The following is a 6,175-nucleotide window of genomic DNA, read 5'->3' as shown; positions in this document are numbered from 1 at the left end:
ATTTATCTATAAATTGTTTTATTTGTTATGAATATTAGAAAGATGGTTGTGGGAAAAAATCATATTTTTAAAATAATTTAACATTATTATTTAATGATATTTCATCTTTCTTATTCAATTAAATGCTTATCTGCTTTCAATTTTTAATATTTAATGCAATTTTAATTATTTGTTTGCTTTTTTACGTTAATCAGTTTTAGAGAAACGGTTTTGAGAAATAATTCTTTATATTTTAAAATGATATTTTAAAAATAATAATTATTAATATTAGTTTTTTGTATTAAATCTTTGTCTACTTTAAATGTGTAATATTGTGTGTATGTGTAATACAATTTTAAATAATCTTTACTTTATTTAATCAGTATTATAAATAAATAATTGGCAGGAATGCATTTTTCATATTTTTTTCATAATATAATTCAAAGAATTTCAATTTCAAAGAATTCTTTGTGAAATCATTGTATCAATCAGTGTATATCGTTGACATTGTTAGGCCTATATGCTAATCTAAACCTGTAATACCCACTGCGTGCACTGGACTCTTACAAATCAGTCATTTTTGATGATCTCATCTCTGTGCATGACCTTGATGTTGTGACTTGCAGAGGATGGGTGGAAAATGTCAGATTTTGAATAAAAGTAATTAGCATCGCTTACCATAGATGCTCACACATTTTTTTTGTCAGGTATATGATGGGGACAGTGTGCAAAAATTAGTAAACTCTCATGACTATGATGCTGTCGGATCATGTCAGGACAGTTCAGCCACCTTTGCGCTGTACGCGGGAACACACAAGTCCTTTCTAGATGGTAACCCAACTCTTGCAAAACTAGGTTCAAACTCTTGGTTAGGATTAAGGGTAGGTTTAGTGTGAGGTTAAGGTTAAGGTTAGGGCAGACTAAAGTGTTACTATGATGAATTAAGTGCACATGTGCGAAAGTGTGCTAGAGTTTCGCAAATGTGGGGTTACCATCTAGACACAACCGAAAAATTGGTGAGTCAAGTTGAAAAATGTAAGCGGTTGCAGACCAGAGGTTGGACAGTGAAATCTAGGCATCAGCATACTCCAGAACTGCATGTATTCGGCCTCCAACAGAAAAAGGAATATATCCCATATTGAATAAAAGATGACTGCAGGATTTGATACAAAGAGGCACAACACTGATCCATTCCACAAAGAATAGGAATAGGAACTAAAATGTGTTTGCCTCACATGCCAAAGTAGCATTGTCTTCACAAAGAATAGCAACCTAGAATATCTCAGAACTGTATGCACAAAAACCATGAGAGGGATTTCACTAGTCAAGAGTCACTTACGAAAAAGGAAGGCCCAAGAACTTAAATCTCAGCACAGCAATTCATTTTTATGAAGCACAACAACAGAGGAAAAGCAGCGACTCTAGCATCATGTTTAGCCATGTTCCTGCTAAGGACAAAAACTTATTCAAAAATGGGGAGAGAGTAAAGGGTGCATTTGTTGAGGCTGAGGACTCATTTAAAAAAAAAAAAAGAAAGAAATTGCAAGGACGTGGTGATACAAAATGTGATGAAATTGCAGCAAACCTCAAACACCAACTTAAGCAGGATAATAATAGTGTGAGAGTCTCAGCTGTCTATTTACATCAGAATGGTGTAAAACGTGAATGCAAAAGAGGAACTCATTTCTATTTTGCCACTGAATAGTCATACGAAGGGTGAAGATATTTTTCCAGCCTCACAAACAAGATCCACCTGCCTATGCCAAATGGCATAGACAGTTGGACATGACATAGGCAGTTGGATCTTGTTTGACTGTAGAGCCAAATGGCTCTATAGCAGGGGTGTCAAACTGGTGCCATAGTGAGCCAAGAGGCTGCAGGTTTTCATTCCAACCAAAAACTCCACCAGTTGATTTCACTGATTAGTCCCTCCTCTCTGCTTGAAGGTAGGGTCATCGGTGAAATCACCTGGTGGAGTTTTTGGTTGGAATGAAAACATGCAGCCTCTTGGCCCTCCATGGCACCATACCCCTGCTCTATAGTCTTGTGCAGGTGACTCTTTTCAGGACTTTATCCATTACCATTGCATTATTTACCCACAAGCTTTGCACAGGATGATTTTAAACGTGGTCGTCACAGAGGAAGTGATGGATGATGCAATGAAGACTGTGAGTAGGTAAAAAGTCTACAAAGGAGGCTATTCTGTGCTCACATGTAGACAGCCACAAATCACACAGACTTGTTGCTGCACCCTCATATGCAGAGGCACAGCAAAGGTCATTTTTGGCAAGATTTAGTGAGCTACTGCCTGAAATCAGAGTTTCTTGAACTGTCTAAATATGGAAAATATGTGCAGCAAGAAGACAAACAGTGTCTCATGGATTTAGAATCCCTTACTGACTTATGCATAGTGAAGGGAATGTAGAGCTGCAGGGAAGAAAACAAAAATGATCCGCTATATGAATGCGCAAGTTCAGAGAGAGTCTGACAGAATTTGTGTCACTTGTGCCTGTTACCACATACGTGGGTTTCCTGTTTGGCATGGATATGTGTGTTGACATGGCCATGATAACCCTGAGAGTGATAACCCTGCCTGCTGGGAGCTGAATTTCCATTTCATTGTCATGACAAAAGAAAAAGTAGAATTCTTGTTTAAAGAGAAACTAAACCCCAAACCCAAATCTGTGAAGCCTGGCCACTAATGGTCTCTAATGGTGAAAAGTGATGTCACCACCTGTTGTTCTCTTTGGGTGGTCACATCACCTGCCTCTGAAGACCAGGCACCCCGCTTTTACCATTCGAGCCCAGGCTTCCCACAGGGTTGGGTGTGGGGATTAGTTACTCTTTCAAAAGGTTGGACTCTCCTGTGGTAGAGCATGAGCTTCTGCATTATCTGATGCAAGTCCCAAGTTGCTCAGTCAGTCAAGGGCAAAGTTATGAGCATGGCGTGGCAACAGCCCAGACTGTAAACACTACAGCATCACCTTGTCTGCTAACCTGTTAACTCTCCTCAGTGCCTGTCAGAGGCTGCCACCTTATCTCCAGAACCTGCTCCTTCATCTGCAGTTGTATCTTACCACAATCTTTGACCCTAGCCCAGTTGAGGTTATCATTCAATTAATTTAGCAGTCCTTTTGTGGTAATTGTTGTGGCAGTCATATCTTCCATACTGTATATGCTCTAATGCAGTGCTTCTCAATCTTTTAGGGCTATGACCACTTAAAGTCCCCCTCCACTCAAAAATGTGTTTTTCTTATGTTTCTGTCCCCTAAAATGCCTGACCTTTACTACACAGGTGTCTGCACGCCCCTAAATTCTGAAATTCAGACTTACCCCCGGCCAGCTACATTTGCTACGTCATAAATCCCACAGCCAATCCTGTCAGATGGGACACTGCTTTGCATATCATTAGCAGCCCAGCTGGCAGGGCTGCCCCCCAGTCACGATAACTTTGCATATTAAAAATGTTTGTTTCTGTTCATTTCAAGGCTGGGTCCTTGCCACAGCAGCCTGAGTTCAGGTCAGGCCCAGGCCCTTTGCTGCATGCAAGCTAATGAAGCTTGGTGTTTAATTGCGTGCCAACAAAGCATGTCCAGTACAGTTTGGGGGTATTTCTCACTAAGAATTTAGTGACAAATGATGTGCGTCTCTGTCTGACTGGCTGTACGTGGTGTTAAATATAGTGGAAATTGCAAGCATGGTGGAGGAAACACAAAGTAGCCAAGCAGACCACATGGTCACATGGTCTTGTGTCACCGTGTATGCAGTTACATATTTGGAAAGGTGTGTGTAAGCCTTTGTGGGCTATGCAGTAGCAACAGGCATAGCAGTGTCACTAGACCTTTAAGCCCAATTTCCCCTCGATGATCAATAAAACATTTATGATTCTGGTTCTGAAAGCTCAGTATTTTTTAAAGTTCCTTTGTAGCAATTGGTTCTTGCATCAAATACTTGGCCACTGTCATTGTAGGAAGGGAGGTGGGATGTGAAACCACTCCAGGTTTACTAATCCTCAGGCAAACAATTTCTTTCTCTCAGAGGAATGGAAGAGTGGGAGAATTTGAAAAATCCAACAGTAAAAAGCAGGAGTTGCATTCATATCCTTTGAAATCCATACTGTTAAAACTGATGATGTTAAATGTTCAGTTTATTACTGTGCATTTTGGCTTTTAAATGATTAGGCTACTTGTCATTGACATATGGGTTGGTCCCCAATTTAGCTAGCTGTAGTTTAATTGGGTTAATTAATTCATTTGACAGGGAGCATTTATAAACTTTGTAAAAAAGCACAGACACCTTCATACAAAATATACATAACATATAAGGCACTCCATATCAGTTGACTTTCTTATTTATTTGACAATTGCAAGGTATTTGACCAGTGATCACACAGCTGAGTGGACATATGGTGAAAGTTAAACATTCTCTGGTGTTGCTAGAGAATCTTCCAGTGAGTGGAGCAGTGACACATTGTTTCAGTGGTCGTGAATTAATTGTGTATTAATGTGTAGCCTACATCAGGCATGTATCTACAAACATACAAGAAAGAAAGAAAGAAAGAAAGTAGGAATCAAATGTCAGACTGTTTATGGGTGGTTGACGTGACTTGGCCTTTTTTTGTCCATAGCATCAAACACAAATTAAAAAAAATCAATTTGTCAAAACTTTTTTTTATATTGTTAAGAACATGCTGCTTTATGTTGGAATACTGAACAGCCATGGAATTCATTGCTCACTTTTTCACAATTTTCAATCCCACATGTGACCATCCCAAGCACATTTCACAAAGTTTCAACTTGAATAGAAGAAAAATAAATGCAACTCTCCTCAACAAAGTACAGGATGATAATACAGATGTCTATTTGTGATACTAGTCTTTTCCATGTCCAGGCATAATATTTTGAGGCAGTTCTGATCAAAAAGATTTTGTCCCAAAAATTGATATAATATGGTGTGACACGGTTTTGTGATATTTTATGGGCAGTTGTTTGGAAACCCTTGGGGAGGAGGGGTCCTTGTCCAACATGGACGTTCAGAAAATGATGGACCAATAGGGGGGTTACAAGGGGAGTTGTCTCTTATCTATTTTTCAGTACATCAGATCTTTTTGGCACTCCCACTTCAGTGCCTTGTTCCAGCGTCTTTTGCTGTGACATTTTTTTAATCTAAAAATGGCAAAGATAAATGACCTTTTTGTTATTATTACATGTTACCATGTTGCAGTGGGTGTGCTGCTGGCATGCTGGCATATCACCTCAAGGCCCAGTGTTGTGCTGAAGAGCATCAAAGCTCATATGGTGTGTCTCCATATGATATGATACACATTTACTCATTTCCTTTTGTAATAAGTGAAATCCATTAAAATGACAACTGAAATTTCAGATTTACTATAAATGAATGTTTGCTGTCCAGTGTTTAGTGGCATAATGTTTTTGGGTGATTTTTCTTGAACTGAAAAATCTGCGTTTTTGCACTGACAACTTGTCATGCGGTGTGGTTCATCCTGTGGTGTTCCACAATCTCACACCACAGCACAGCCTTCAGCTATTTGACTCCTCTTCTGTCTCATAGTTCTGATGCTATAGGCCTAGACTGCTGAGGACCGTCCCATGATGCACTGGGCTCTCTCTTTCCTCTCTCTTGTCTCTCCTTCCTCACATAGCCATATTCCATTAATGGATGTTACTAACTGGCCATCTTCTCTCTCCCGTAGTTTTGTGCTCTCTCCTCTCCCTTCTCCCTTCCTCTTTTTAGCAGGTATTTCTGCCTCTGGAGCTGTAGAGTCTGATATTATTACTGCTCCAAATATTAGTATTACTCAGGCCCACTACAATCAAACCTATAATTGTCACACTGTATGACAGTTTTAGGCACTAACACAACAAATCTGAATAAATTCAAATACATTTGTGCAAGAATATGTGTGTGAATGCAGGGTCTTCTACCACCCCTCCAACTCCAACCATTCTCATTTAAAAAAAAAAAAAAAAAAAAAAATTTGTTGATGAAAACAAAGTTAAGCAGAGGGCACCGAATGTGGAGCATCCTTAGGAAAGGATTACTGTTCATTTAAAACAAAATCCACAACGTTTTTGGATTTTTTACAATATACAGGTGTTGAATCCACTGGTAAAACCAACATTAAGCCTGTATTGATGTAGTAGTTCCTCCAGTCCGCCAGGGTCGCTGTTGAGCC

The sequence above is a fragment of the Myripristis murdjan genome, chromosome 11, assembly GCF_902150065.1.
Source record: "Myripristis murdjan chromosome 11, fMyrMur1.1, whole genome shotgun sequence".
NCBI lineage: Eukaryota > Metazoa > Chordata > Actinopteri > Holocentriformes > Holocentridae > Myripristis > Myripristis murdjan.
The sequence above is the reverse complement of the archived record's forward strand: the minus strand, read 5'-3'. Positions refer to the sequence as shown.